Here is a 16,192-nt window from a genome sequence, read left to right on the forward strand (position 1 = left end):
AGCAAAACACTGAGTTTCCTAATGTTATCAAGTTGAAGCAATCGATTACTTTGGATTGATGGGAGCTAATTCTAATTAAACTAACAATGAATTTTAAACTAAAATTCTAATTAAGAAAGCAATATGAAAACACAGAGTATCAATTCAAGAAAAGCGGGTAGGGTTTTGACTTCATTTGGATTTTTATGGGTTAATCCTAAAAATTACACTACATTCACATTCATACGCAATGGTTGTAAATTGAACTCACTAATGTGTTAAACATACCCTCTCGGGCTATGTTTCCTATTCATCCTTATTAACCTTCCGCACCCAACAAATTGAAGATTAATAATTCCAAACTCATTAAGCAAAAGAATCCTATAATGATTTCATTAATTCTTGAATCTATCTCTAGCATCCAATACTATAATGGTGATTTCCCAAGAAGCCTAACATGAATTATTTCTCAATCTCATCATGTTCATCACATACAGCATTAAAACTCAGAGTAAACACACAACCAAAGCATATTCATATGAAAAAAACACAATCAAACACTTAACCCATTTAAAATCCAAACTACCATCAAAACCCTAACCCAAAATAGATTAGTTCATGGCTAACTCAATAATACAAAAACGAAAAACGGAAATAATCAAGTTCAGCATAATGAAACTGAGATAAAAGATAAAAAATCTCCCCAAAAGATGAATCCTTTAGTCAAAATCAAATCTTCTCCCTTTAACAAACCAAATCGCTCAAAGTTTTACTAAGAAAAATGCAAAAGTAGCCAACCCTAAAAAGATGAAGACCCTCGGGCAAAAGGCTAAGTTTTTCTTTTATACTTCGTCCAAATAACCCAGCTAAAACACGCACAAAACGAAATTGTGCGTTTAACAAAACTGAAAATAATGACTGTCACCGCGGCGAAGAAGAATTCTTCGCCGCGGCAAAGAATGAAGCAGACATGCTCGTCCCTGGCTTACTTCGCCGCGACGAAGACAATTCCTTCGCCGGGGCGAAGCTTCTTGAAAAGTTCTGAAATTATAGAACTGCCACTCTGCTTGCTTCTTCGTTTGATTCTTCGATTCTCGGTGCTCTCCCTTGGGAAAAAGCTTCATCGTGCTTTATCCTGCTTCGAAACTCTCCTATCTTCTGAGATCCGCTAATTTCTGAGTCAAAAATATCCAATTTTATCCTTATTTGCTCAAAATGTCCATTTTAACCTAAAACACGAAAAGTAGAGAACTAAGCAACAATTCAAGTCAAAATGCACTAGAAAGTACCTGAAATCCGACAAAAAGGTCTAATGAAAAGTGTATAATCCACGGATTATCAACACCCCAGACCACTGACCCTCAGTCTTTGACAAAAGGCCGCGTCCATTAAGCTCATCGGCAGTCGACAACTTCGTCCTGATTCATGTAGATAAAGATATGCTAATAGAACATCATTCAGCCGATCCATCCCAGCGTCAAGATCAAGATGATCCGATGGCAGAAAGCCCTCATCCACAAGACCAGCCCAATCTAACCATCCCACCTTATCTCCAGTCAACCATCCTAACACATACTCCATTTGGCTTGGCTCATCCTCACGGGATGAACGGCCAAACTAAACAAACCATAGCACCCAAGCCCATCCATCCTGACCAATCGAATGACTATCAGAGGACTCCCTTAACCATTCATGTACGGCGAAACACCAGAACAGTTACCATGAGAGTCATCCAACCAGAAGGAATGAACGAAGGTCTATGCTACCAGGGAACGCACGAAGGAACAACTCGTCAGACTACCCCACAAGGGATGACCCAACGGAATGTACCAAGGGCAAGTGCAATAGCCGACCCAGTCAAACAAGATAACCTAGTGGTATCCCCCTCTTCTATGGGATAGGTACTGACCAAGAGGCTGGCCGATGTAGAGGCAGTGATGAGGCGCATCCCAGGAATACCAGTCTTGACCAAGAAGAGCAGGCCTAACAGTTATGCAGATTCACCCTTTGTGGATGAGATCGCCCTAGCCGACATGCTCCAGAAGTTTACTATCCCCAACATAAAACCATACAATAGCACAACCGATTCGGATGATCACATAGCCTCGTACAAGCAGTGGATGTTCACTGTGTCAATACCTCGAGCACCGAGGGAAGCTTGCATGTGCAAGAGTTTTGGTTCAAGCTTGTCTGGTCCAGCACTACAATGGTTCACGAATCTCCCAAACGGATCCATCGACTCAATCACTCAGTTCACTGACACCTTTGTGGAGTAGTTCGCCAGCAGCAAGAAACTCGAGAAGCTGTCAACCCATCTATACAGTGTATACCAGAGAAGGGGAGAGCCATTGAGGGAGTACGTCAGCAGATTCAACAAAGAGAAGATTTCCATCCCTTCTTGTAACCCTGAGACAGCCGTAGATATCTTCAAAAAGGGTCTCCTCCCAGATGGTGACCTATATAAAGAACTGACAAAGCTAGGTTGCACCATGATGGAAGACACCTTGGCCAAAGCAACGATTCAAATAAGGTGGGAGGAAGATGAGATGAATCGGGCAATTTACGCTAGGTATGACTGAATGTAAGAAGACAGGAGGCCAGAGCTCAGATCGATTGTAGGCCCTACGAGATCACCAAAGAAGCAGGGAAGAGTGCCTACCGGCTCCAAACTCCCAAAGGCAAAGACATTAGCAATAGTCAGAATGTAATCCATCCCACACGCTATTACTTTTAGGTGAAATCAATCTAAATATTTGTTGTCTTTTCATTTTTTATTTAAAAATGATGAGTGGGCCCATTCACCTCCTTCATAGACAGTCGGTCTCATGGCCCGAATTCAATGAAGCATTATTCAGCAACTGACACCTTTAAATCAGCCCTACCCGATTCATGAGTTTTCACACTTCTGATCGGCCCTGCCCGATCCACAGATTGACATTATCGGATCGGCCTTGCCCGATTTACGGAATTACACCTTCGGATTGACTCTGCTCGATCCATGGATTCACATCTTTAGATCGACCCCACTCAATCAAATGTTTGTTACACCTTCGGATCGACCCTACTCGATCCACAGAATTACACCTTCGGATCGATCCTGCTCGATTCATGGATTTACATCTTCAGATCGACCTTGCTCGATCAAATGTTTGTTACACCTTCAAATCGACCCTGCTCGATTCACAGTAACACCCTCTGATCGGCCTTACCCGATCCACTAACTTGCACCTTCGAATTGACCCTACTTGATTCACGATAACACCTTTAGATCGGTCATGCCCGATCCATAAAATTACACCTTCGAATCGGCCTTGCTCGATTCACGATAACACCTTCGGATCGGCCCTCCCTGATTAATGGACTATCACCTTCGAATCGTCCCCGCTCGGTTCACGAAATCACCTTCGATCGGCTCTGCCTGATCAACAAAGTTACACCATCAAATCGGCTCAGCCTGATCTACGACTTATACCTTCGAGTCGGCCCGACCCAAGAATTCACACCTTCGGGTTGACTTTATTCAATCCAGGGGACTATGTACTTGGTCGGCCAGACCGAATGAATGGTCCTTACACCTTCAATAAGCAAAGCGCCAGCCTAGTCCAACATAAGGCCTACATGCCTTAGCCACTAGGCCACACTAAAGAAACAAACACGACATAGTACATCTACAAGTAAAGAAACAATGAACTCACTCACTTATCCATGGAGAAAACATCAAAAGTAAGAACCAAGTATAATACATACAGCCTCAAACGGCTCAATTCAGAGTACAAAAAAGGCATACACGCTAAGAAAAAAGGCATCGCAGGCCCCAAAATATGAAGGAAAACTAAGCTAACTTTCCTCGGTACGAGTCGCCTCTTCCATCTCTGACTCTGTTGTCACATCTGCACCGCCAGCACCCATCCCAGCAACCTGGTCTCTTGCGTCCCCAACACCCAACGACCCTGACTGACTGACAAGGTCAGGCACCTACTCCTCGTCCTGCCCCCCCGAATGACTGTCTCCCTCTTCTAGCAACTCCCGCATGAGCTGAATATCTTCATTCGGATCCCAGTGAGAGGTCCTCCCTTCCTTGAATTAAAGCATGAGTTCACCTTGGGCCTTGATGATAGCATCATCGACAATGGAAATACACTGCTCCCTGAGAGACTTGACCTCTGCACACTCGGCCAACTCACGTCTCAACTTCTCCACCTCATGCTCGCTATCTTTGAGGCATTGTTGACTCTCCTGCTCAGCCTTCCGGGCTGTTGCCTCTCTTTGGCACAAGCTGGTGTTTGCCTTTGATACATCCTGTATCCGTTTCTCTTACGCCACCACAGACTTCCTCAGATAAAGACTGCTAGTGAGTACTTGCACAACAAAACATTGCCATCAAAACGAAATTCAGGAACAAAAATATGGAATATTGCTACCATACCTGAACGGCGTGAGCTACCCCCCAATCAGCCGTAGCAACTGCACCCATCTGGTTCAAACGCGTCTCGTCCGTCGGGAACAAAAAAGAGTCGGCCAGCTTACTCATGGCAGTCGCGTTAGAGTAAGTTGACGCAGTAGCCGAAATCTTAAATGTAATCGTCTCGGCCTCCTCATCCATGACCATGGTTTGGGACGATCTAGCTCCGACTGCAAGCTGCTAACTCGGCGGTGTCGCTAACACATTTTCTGCTCTCCTCTCCTCCCTAGCCAAGGACTCCCTCCTCCTCTTCTCCATTTGCCAGGCGATGGACTCGCTCGCACTTGGAACGGTCAGTTTCTTCATCAGTGACTCTGCAAGCGCAAACTCTCCAACGGTTAGTGGGTTCAGCCCGGACTCACCAAAAATGATATGATTGCAGTATCAACTCGGAAGCACATCCCAAGTCTGCTTCAGCGAGGGGAAAGGAGTACCTCATTGGATCGCCTCAACTCCGGTCCAAAGAATTCTGGTCCTTAAGTTGGACTCTGCTAGCACCGCTAGCTAGTCCCTCTACTCCGACGGGATGGCTAACACCTTCTGGGTTGCAACGTTCAAGCCGTCTTCGCTTTGCCCAGCCCGATTCTACTCAAGCTCTGCAAACAAAAAACACAATCAAGATTTAGTAATCAAAGTGCAAAAGAAACAATTGAGTTCTCTTCATTAGCTCGCCAGCTACTTGGGATCTCGCCCTGTCCCCTCTTTCCCAAGACAGCCTGACCCCTCAAGAAGAAGTATCGGTCCTTCTAATTTTATCACTGGACCGCAGGTTGGTCACTAGGTGAGACCGATCATGCCTCAAGTTCCGCAGATACCGACCCTTTTCCTTATCATTCTCCTTTAGGAAGTACGAGTATAACAGCTTGTGCAGCCCAAACCTCACCTAATTCCAAACACACCGGTCCTCTAGAGCCATTAGTAATCTCCAACCATTCGGCATGAGCTGAGACAAGGCAATCATGAAATGGTTCAACACTTCCCAGATGAGGCGAGGGATAGGTAGCCTCAATCCGTCATGAAACCACTTCTTGTAAACACTAATCTAGCCCTGTGCCTCCCAGTCGACCCGTTCGTACGACTGCGACTTTCGGATATCAACCAAATTTGGGATGTGATACAAGGTCCAGATGCGCCACACATCACTGTCTTTCAGCACGGGCAGATAATCTCTGGTCAAAATCTCACTGCCCTATCGATTCTGCTCTTCCTCAAAGCTACTACTGGACGAGGATAGACTATCGGCCCCTTCGAAGTCTTCCCCACTTCTCTCATGCCTGCCCGAGCCACTTGGGCCAGCCTCACTCGTCCCTGGGGTAGCCACACTAACTCCAGTCGGTACGCCCATCGGAACGCCCCCTTCAAGCATCATCACTATGGTAGGGGCACGCTCATACTCATCCCCTAGGTCTGCCACAATACCGCTCGAACTAGCTGATTTGGAGCTTGACATATTGGCTTGATTGCCCAACCCAACCGACCGACCGACTCAAGCCTTGTCCATGAACTCTCTAAAATTCTAATTGTCAAGCTACCACTCGGCCTGAGCTACCGATCGAACAAGGCCACAAACACCTAGTTATCACTCGCCTCTCAGCACCGGTCGACCTAGCCGACAACAAGTTCACTCTTAAACCCTGGTCGACCCTCTCTACCGACCAACCCGGTTTTAGATTCAAGTCTTTCTTTGCTCGCCCCAAGTGACCGACCCGCCTTCGAATTCAACACTAAGTCTAGTCGCCCTTGCTCACCGATTCACCAACTCAAAATCACCCACTCGGTTTGGATGACCGATCACCTATTCAATCCACTCCGCACGTTCCCTCACTAATCGGTCATATAGACTGACCGAACCAAACAATACTTGACTCGACTTCGTCTTCCCGATTCTGTCCAAAACACTTGGAAACACTAAAAAACCAATGAACTTGCCAAAAACACACCGAAAATCCAAAAGTTCAAGCTTATTCTAGAAAATCAAAACTCCAAACTTCTAAGCACCTCAAAACCAGTCGAAACCACACAAACTTTTCATCCTATTTCTCAAAAACTCAATACAAATGAAGCAAACTGAAAATCAGCCTAAGGAAATAGTACTTACCACAAAACAATCGCGAAAAACTGCAAAAAGAAGCGCCTCCACTGCTCAAGGAAACTGGAACGAAGATGAAGAAAAAGAAAAAATTTCTACAGAAAAACGGGAGGGAAACACAAAATGGAAGATGAACAGTCCGCCCATTCGATTTTATAAAGGGAAACCTGACAGACGAAGACACGTGGAAGCCCACGATTGGCCAACCGTCAAAGCGTCTCTTCGTTTTCCCGCCTTGAAAACCAGAAGCGGACCTCCACCGTACATGTGGCGGGGATCCAAGCCACCTAGAAAACTACAGCACCATACGGAAGCCACGTTCCATCGCCCTACCTTCCCAACCGACCCAACACACGACTGCCAGAATGACCCAATATGCTCCCATGGTTCACAAGTCCAAGAGATCCTTTCGACTGGTCAACCAGCTTGGAACGGCCCGGCCCGAGCTCTCTAGATAAAAAAGATAGGAGGCCTCACCCATTATTCTTCCACGAGCAGAGGACTGGACAGCCAATGAGCTCGCATATTTCTTCCACTCGATCCCTCGAGCACCCCGACTGAGTGAACCTTCAGTTTTAATATAGTCCCTAACTCATTCGACCCGGCATGCCAAGCGGATACCTCGGTCTCTCCAGTCAGTAGGACATATCGAAGCCTCGGTTCTCAATCCCTTTGACCCATCACACCGATCAGGCACGCCATTCTGTGATGATGGCACACTTCAGACCAGTAATGAATATCGAACGTCCCTTGACTACGAATCACCTAACTGTTCAGCTACACTAAACAATCGGTCGTCCAAGAAGGAAGACCGAGCGTACCTCGATCGCTTCCTACTCTTTGACTTAAGAAATTCTTAACTCAGAGAGTGAGGGGCAAATTGTTAGGGCCAAAAATCGTCCTTGGCCCAAATAGGAAAACGGACCTGATAATGAAGAAGAAGCCAAGCCTAATCCCGATGCGGCCCAATCTCGATGCAGCCCAATCTCGATGCAGCCCAATCCGGATTAGGCCCAGTTGATACAAGATTCAGCCGGCCCAAACCATCCGAGTATAAGCCTCTTAATCCTAGTTCATTTCCTGGATCCATGAATGAATTTAGAGCCCACGGCCCCCACATATCACTTTCCTATTCCTGATCAGTCTAATATTCTAGGTCACCTTCCTGTTCAGATCACTTTCCTACTCGTAGTTATTTTCCTGATCGGGATCACCTTCCTATCCGGACACTGGTAAGACAGCTCACCACCACCCTAACTCCTCTAGGGTTGTATCAGAATCACACTAGGAGTCCTACTTCTACCAGGATTGGGAGACCAGACAGTCACTATATAAACAGAGGCTAGCCCTCTCACAAGACACATTACATTACACCTTCACACTCGAAGCTTCTACTTAAGAGCTTCATATCATCGCCGTAGTCACAGTCCCCTACTAGACTTCCGGTAACGTCTCTACTCCCTAGCCCTCACTATACTAGCCTCTTTCAGCCTGGCTGACTTGACCGTCAGAGTGCCTACAGCAAACACCACCCCGGTGTTTTCCGTTCGCTTCACGCTTGTTTCTCTACATGTGCAGGTGCAGCGGATTGCTAGTGGCCTCAACCTTATGGGATCAGACCCTCCTTCCGTACAAGTAGATTTTTATGTCTATAGTGGCCACTATGTTAGAAAAGTTCACTGACTAATGTGAAAGTATTACAACCCTAATCTCGCCTTTTCAACTACTAGGAAACTAAAACAAAAATTAAACAATCCAAAACAAAAAGCAAATTAGTTCATTGTTCGAAATGACAATACAAAAAACAACTAAAATAAACAAAAGTAAAATACAAAAATAGCTGTTCAAGTTCATTCTTCGACATCCTCGCCTCCCTCGACGTTGTCTTCTTCTGAGTCGAAACCCATCCATTCATTTGAATCCCAGTCAACCCATTGGAATTCTGAAGTATCAATATTGAGCTTGGTGAAACAGCTATTTTGCATGTCATACATCATCTTGGTCTGCTCTGCCAGCCAATCCTGACGTTTTGCCATCCGTTTCATCTGACCCATCATCTACTGCATCATTTCCCTCATAGTGGTTGTGGAACTGGATGATGTGGTAGCACCTTGTGTGGTTCTCCGTTGTTTTGTCCCTACGCTGGGTTGCTCACCGTCTGGACGTTCAAGATGCTTGTGATAATAGTCTGAGTCAAGAACTGGGGCAACATAGATAAGTGGCTCATCATCAGCTGCCTCGACGCCTGCTCGAGTGCATAACTCTGTAATGAGATGTGGGAAAGGGTAACTCCCTCGCCCTGGTTTGGCTGCATGCAGAATGTTTTTCAGAATAATTTGTCCCACATCCATTCTCTTTCCTGTGGCAATGGAATAGAGCAATAATGCCTTCTCATAAGTCACCGTACTATAGTACGTCTCCGACATCATCCTCACAGAGATAAAGTACTGCCACAACCGAGCTACCGATGTCAAATTAGTTCCTTTGATGCTCTTCCTGCCTTTTTTTGAAATATCCCAAGCGGTGTTCAGTTTTGTAATGATCGGAAGAATAATGTCATCCTCAAACTGTGTCTTCCTAAAATCCTCATAATCATTACGGTCAATCTTAGGCAGGTTATAAAAATCATTGATGACCTTCGCATTAAATGCCACATCAGTACCCCTCACAAACACAGGACCAGATTCACACTCCAGGAGGTTGGCATAAAACTCTCGCACTATTGGCTCTACGGCCGCATGTGCAGGTGCACTCATAAATAATTCCCAACGTCTCCCTCAACTCCAATCCGCAGTCTGGCTCGTGGTTAATCCACACTCAAGAATAAATCCTTTATCTTTCCTTTGGATTGCCCCTTCATATCGTTTCTGAGCCTTATCATTCACAAATCGGTTGTCCACTTTCTTTCCTTTTCCTTTCCCCTTGGACAACACTTTGAGCGGCATTTTTTTTTTCAAACCACCAATAAACTCAACAATTCAACCCAAAAATTCAACCCTAAACGCCCTATGAACAACTACAATAAAACAACACTTCCAAAATTTTGCAACTAGACCCCCAAACTACGATTCTTCCAAACTCAACCAAACACTCCAAAATTCAAAACCCACACTCTTCAATACCAACAAATGCAAAATCAATACTTCCTCAAACAAAATCAACGCACAATAGCACCAAAAAATCCACAACTCAATCAACAATCAATATTTTCAGATCCACCACTCTAAACTGGAAATTGTACAATTAAAAGCTTAGGGAACTTGAAATCTTACCAAAACTTGGGAGTATTCACCACCAATTTCATCAATTGCGGCTCAAATGGCAAGATCCCCAAATTTTGAAAACCAAGGGTTTCCAAAACTTTCTTCAATTTTCGCAAAAATCGTTGTTAAAAAGAGTTGTTTTGGTGTTTGGGAGAGTTAAGAAATGAGGAAAAGTGATGGGAATTTGCTGAAGAAAACTCTGGATTGAAGTAGGAAAAATTTTCTCTCAATTGTATTTTGAACTTTTGCGTTGAAAATGAAAAAATAGCGTGGGTATTTATAAAAAAACAAACTTCGCCACGGCGAAGTTCTTCACTTTAAAACCCTAGAATCCCAACCCAGTCGATGTCGCGGCAAAGACAAATTCTTCATCGCTGCGAAAAATTACAAAAGCTCATCGCCTCCGTGAAGAACTTTCTTCGCTGTGACGAATTTTCCCTTAGTGATTTTTGCCTAACTTGCTTCGCCGCGGCGGAAAAATACAAAGGCTCATCACCTCAGTGAAGTCTGGGACTTTTTGAATTCCAAATTTTTCAAAATGTGCTTCGCCGCGGCGAAAACTGGAAAAATTCCATTTTCCACCTTGATTCGATAATTCACCTGAAACACCCAAAAATACACAAATTAGATTTCATCTAAAAATCATGAGAAAACTAAACAACTTTAAAATAATAAATAAACAACAACAAATGAAAACACTTGGGTTGCCTCCAGAGGAGCGCTTGTTTATAGTCGGAAAGCTCGACTCTCTCAAGTTCTCATGTCGGAATGTCAAGCCGGAGGGGAATTGACTTGCAACTAATCACTCCGTCAATGTATGGCTTCAACCTCTGGCCATTGACCTTAAATGTGCCTTTCTCTTCATGTGACACCTCCACCGCTCCGAATGGGTAAACTCTTGTAACTATGAAGGGTCCAGACCATCGAGACCTAAGTTTTCCTGGGAAAAGCCTAAGTCTAGAATTAAACAACAACACTTTCTGACCCACTTCAAAGTTCTTCTTCCTGATATGCTTGTCATGCCACTTTTTGGTCTTTTCCTTGTACATCCTAGCATTCTCATAAGCTTCTTGACGGAAATCATCAAGTTCATTTAAAATCAGCATCCTTTCTTCCCCAGCAACTCGTAAATCCATGTTGAGCTACTTCACTGCCCAGTAGGCCTTATGCTCGAGTTCTACCGGCAAATGACATGCCTTCCCATAGACCATCCTAAATGGAGACATACTAATCGGAGTCTTAAATACAGTGCAGTAGGCCCATAATGCATCATCCAACTTCCGTGACCAATCTTTCCTCGATGCACTGATTGTCTTCTCTATAGTTCTCTATTTGAAAATCCCACTTGTCCGCTAGTCTGTGGATGGTAGGGTGTCGCAACTCTATGTTTCACCCCATATTTCCCCAATAGTGTATCCAATTGCCTGTTGCAAAAATGAGATCCTCCATCACTAATGATTGCCTGTGGTACTCCAAATCTTGAGAAAATATTCTTTCTCACAAAATTAACCACCACCCAGGCATCATTGGATGGCAATGCAACTGTTTTCACCCATTTTGATACGTAGTCCACCGCTACCAATATGTACATATTCTCGTAAAAATTTGGGAAAGGACCAATGAAGTCAATTCCCCATACATCGAACAGCTCAACAACAAGAATATTATTCAGTGGCATCTCATCTCGCTTTGAAATATTCCCACTTCGTTAGCATTGGTCACATTTCTGAACCATCCAAAAAGAATCCTTGAAAAGGGTGGGCTAGTAAAACCCAGATTGAAGAACCTTGGTTGCTGTCCTAGCTCCTCCAAAATGGCCACCTACTTCCCTCTCATGACAATGCCTTAGAATACTCTCCATTTCCTCTTTCGGAACACACCTACGTATCATCTGATCAACATAGTGTCTATAAAGAAATGACTCTTCCCAGAAGTAGTATTTTAAATCTGAGAAAAACTTCCTCTTTTGTTGGAAGGTCATGTCGATGGGGAGCACTCTCATTGGCAAGTAGTTTGCAAAATCTGCATACCACGGTGCTTCCTCCACTCTCATCAATTTCTCATCAGGGAAAGTTTCTCTGATTTGGGTTTCTTCTTCATTTCCCTGAATTGGTTGTTCAATCCTTGACAAATGGTCCGCCACCACATTTTTCGACCCTTTCTTATCTCGTATCTCCAACTTAAACTCTTGTAGCAATAGGATCCATCTTATCAGCTAAGGTTTCGCTTCTTGCTTTGCCAATAGGTGCTTGAGTGTTGAATGGTCCGTGTAGACTATCACCTTGGCACCTAGCAAATATGAACGAAATTTATCAAAAGCAAAAACCACAGCCAACAATTCTTTTTTAGTGGTGGTGTAATTCAATTGTGCATCAGTGAGTGTTTTCCTAGCATACTGAATTACATGCAACACTTTTTTTTTTCTTTGTCCTAACACTACTCCTAGTGCAAAATCACTAGCATCACACATCAATTCAAATGGTAGTCCCCAATCGGGAACTGCAATAATAGGTGCAGGCACTAATAACTTTTTTAGAGCTGGAAAGGCATGCATGCATTCATCATTAAATCAAAAGCAACATCTTTAATCAATAAATTGCAAAGGGGTTTACAGATCTTAGAAAAATCCTTGATGAACCGTCTATAAAACCCCGCATGCCCCAAGAAACTTCGAACTGCTTTAAAATTGGAGGGTGGTTGCAGCTTCTAAATCACGTCCATCTTTGCTCGATCCATTTCTATTCCGTCCTTTGAGATTCTATGACCAAGCACTATTTCTTCCTGGACCATGAAGTGGCACTTCTCCCAGTTGAGCACCAAGTTTGTCTCCTGACATCGCTGCAAAACAAAAGAGATATTAGATAAGCAATTATCAAAGGACGAACCAAAAACAGAGAAGTAATCCATGAGAACTTCTATAAACCGCTCCACCATATCTCCAAAGATCAACATCATGCATCTCTGAAATGTGGCTGGTGCATTATACAACCCAAAGGGCATCCTTCAGTAAGCAAAGGTGCCATAGGGACAAGTGAAGGTCGTCTTCTTTTGATCTTTAGGAGCGATGGCAATCTGATTATATCCTGAATAACCATCCAAGAAATAGTAATAAGCATGCCCTGCCAATCTCTCCAACATCTGATTAATGAAAGGAAGTGGAAAATGATCCTTTCATTTAATTTCCGGTAGTCAATGCACACTCTCCAGCCTGTGACCATCCTAGTTGGTATTAATTCATTGCTCTCATTCTTTACCACTATGATGCCTCCCTTTTTCGGAACCACTTGCACCAGACTCACCCATGGACTATCAGAAATGGGATAAATTATTCCCGCATCTAGAAGTTTCACCACCTCCTTTCTCACCACTTCCTTCATCGAAGGGTTCAATCTTCATTGTGGTTGAACTCTAGGCTTGATATCATCCTCCATGAGTATCTTATGCATGCAAAAAGATAGAGAGATGCATCTAATATCCGTAATAGGCCATCCAATTGCCGATTTGTGTTCCCTTAACACCCGAATTAACCGCTCTTCTTCCAAATTGCTCAACCTTGAATTGATTATTATTGGGAAGGTTTCTGATTCCCTAAGATACACATATTTGAGGTGGGAAGGTAAAAGTTTCAGCTCAAGCTTTGGAGGTTCTTCCTTTCTTTCTTTTTCCTTCTCTTTTTCAAAATCAAATTCCTCAAATTCTAGATCTTGGCTCTCATCAATCAGCTAAAGTGCTTCCAACAATCTAGCACATTCATTCCTTGCTGACTCGTCTACCTCTATTGTTCTTGATTGGGCAATACGCGCTTCTAGGGTAGTTGTGGAGTGTTCTCTTTAATGACCTCTGCTACTAGTTTATCCACCACATCAACACTAAAGCACGAATCTGACTCGGATGGAAACTTCATAGCTTCAAACACATTGAACGTTACTGTTTCATCTTGAACTCTTAACAGTAATTTTCCTTCTTGCACATCAATGAGTGCTCTTCCCGTGGCAAAAAATGGTCAGTCCAAAATAAGAGGCATTTCCTTATCCTCCTCCATGTCTAATACAACAAAATCTGCCAGAAAGATAATCTTGTCCACCTTCACCAACACATCTTCGACTATACCCCTTGGATGTTTGATGGATCTATCTGCAAGTTGCAACGACATTGTCATTGGCTTTACTTCACCAATTCCCAATCTCCTGAAAACAGAAAAAGGCATTAAATTGATGCTAGCACCTAAATCACATAAAACTCGATCAAAGGTAATGTCTTCTATAATGCAAGGAATAGTAAAACTCCCTGGATCTTTGAGTTTCGGGGGTAGCTTCTTCTGGAGAATGGTGCTGCACTCCTCCATGAGCATCATTGTTTCCTCATCCTCTAACTTCCTTTTGTTTGATAAAATCTCCTTGAGAAATTTCATGTAGCTCGGCATCTGTTGCAATGCATCTGCAAAATAAATGTTAATATGCAATTTTCTAAATATTTCAATGAATTTGAAAAACTGCTTATCCTGATTCTTTTTCTTCAGTCTCTGAGGAAACGGCATAGGAGGAGTGTGATGTGCCAATTTTGGTGGTATCTTGGGAAATGACAATTTCTCTTTCATTTGTCTTTGCCTCACTTCCCGTCTTTGTTCTTCTTCCCTAGAACTAGATGGTTTCTCTTCAGCAACTATCTCTCCATCAGAGTCTTCCTTTTTCTCTGCCTTTGATAGACTTTCTTCTTCTTTTGATTTTTCCACCTCTTCCAACACTGTCCCACTTCTCAGAGTTATCGCATTTGCTTGCTCACGTGGGTTAGTCACTGTGTTGCTCGATAGTGAGCCCTGTGTTCTCTCATTTAACTTATCAGCCAATTGACCCACTTGTATCTCTAAGTTTCGAATGGACGCCCCTTGATTTCTAAAATTCGTTCTCATCTCATTCATAAAACTTGTGGTCTCTTGCATAAACTTTCCGAACATGTCCTCCAATTTTGTCACTCTTTGCTCTCCTGCTTGATTGTTCACCCCTGTTTGGTTGTTTGGTAATGCTCTTTGGTTCCATTGATTGTTCTGCTGATTGCCCCAAGACAGGTTCGAATGATTCCTCCAACCAAGATTATATGTGTTGGAGTACGGATTGTTCAGTTGCCTTTGATTTCCTGCCAAGTAGTTAACCTGCTCCGATGATGATGCTGAAGCAAACGTGTTCCCTACTTGACAGTCGCTGCTCACGTGATTACATGCACAAAATTCACAAGTTAGTTGAGGTGCTTGAATGGAATTTACCTACATACTTCCCAACTGTTTCTGAAGTGTGGTCAGTTGGGCTGAAATGGCTGTATATGCATCAACTTCATGAAGACCCATAGATTTCTTTGGTTGCACCCTCTCATTAGGTCTCTGATAATTGTTGCTTGCCAGAACCTCAAGCAACTTGTGAGCTTCTTCTGGAGTCTTATTTTGCAGTGCTCCTCCCGATGCTGCATCCACCATAGTTTGTACATTCACCATCAATCCATTATAAAATGTTTGGACTTGCATCCAAACTGGCAACCCATGATATGGACACCTTCTCAGTAATTCTTTGTATTTCTCCCAAGCCTCATACAATGATTCCAACTCTTCTTGTAAAAACGATGTGATATCATTTCTCAGCTTTGCCGACTTTGCTGGAGGAAAGAATTTGGTCAGGAACTTCTGTGCTAAATCATTCCATGTTGTAATTGTTCCTGTTGGTAATGCCATTAACCATCCCTTAGCTTTATCCTTCAATGAAAACGGGAACAGTCTCAATCTGATGGCATCATCTGACACTCCGTTTTGACTTGAAAGTATCACAAATCTCCAAAAAATTGGCAATGTGTAGATTTGGATCTTCCTTCAAATCTCCCCTGAACTATACCGACTGTTAGATCATCTGGATGATTGTCAGCTTTATCTCAAAGTTGTTGTCTTGTATTGCTAGTCTAGTAATACTCGACCCACTGCCATCAATTGAGGGAACTGAAAACTCCCTTGGTGTTCTATTTTCTGCCATCTCAACAATTATAACCTTTGGTTCCACTGTAGCCTCTCTTTCTCTTCTTTCTTTGTTAAGTCTTCTAGTGGTTCTTTCAATCTCAAGATCAACAGGAACCACTGGCTAACATCTTGCTCTTCGCATAAACTACACAGAAAAATAGAAAGAGTGAGATCACAAACCAACCTAAAAAAAAATAACAACAATTAAGCGAAAATAAAGCTTCAATCTAGCTAACACAAGAAAAATTTAATGTTAACACAAAACTCAATCCCCGGCAACGGCACCAAATACTTGATGCATTGTTACTACAACATGCAATATAGCAAGTGCACTAGTCGTACAAAGTAATAAAGTGATGAGTGAGTATCGTTCCCACGAAGATTGGTTGCTAAGCACTAGGTTT

General features: G+C 43.3%; 1 non-coding gene across 1 annotated transcript; it reads left to right on the plus strand.

The window, feature by feature from the left end:
- Positions 1-15,318: 15,318 nt before the first annotated feature.
- On the plus strand, positions 15,319-15,425 carry LOC116114189. The gene has a single exon (XR_004125518.1). It is a non-coding gene; the product is annotated as a small nucleolar RNA R71 (small nucleolar RNA).
- Positions 15,426-16,192: the final 767 nt, after the last annotated feature.

The sequence above is a fragment of the Pistacia vera genome, unplaced genomic scaffold (assembly GCF_008641045.1).
Source record: "Pistacia vera cultivar Batoury unplaced genomic scaffold, PisVer_v2 Contig701, whole genome shotgun sequence".
Taxonomy (NCBI): domain Eukaryota; kingdom Viridiplantae; phylum Streptophyta; class Magnoliopsida; order Sapindales; family Anacardiaceae; genus Pistacia; species Pistacia vera.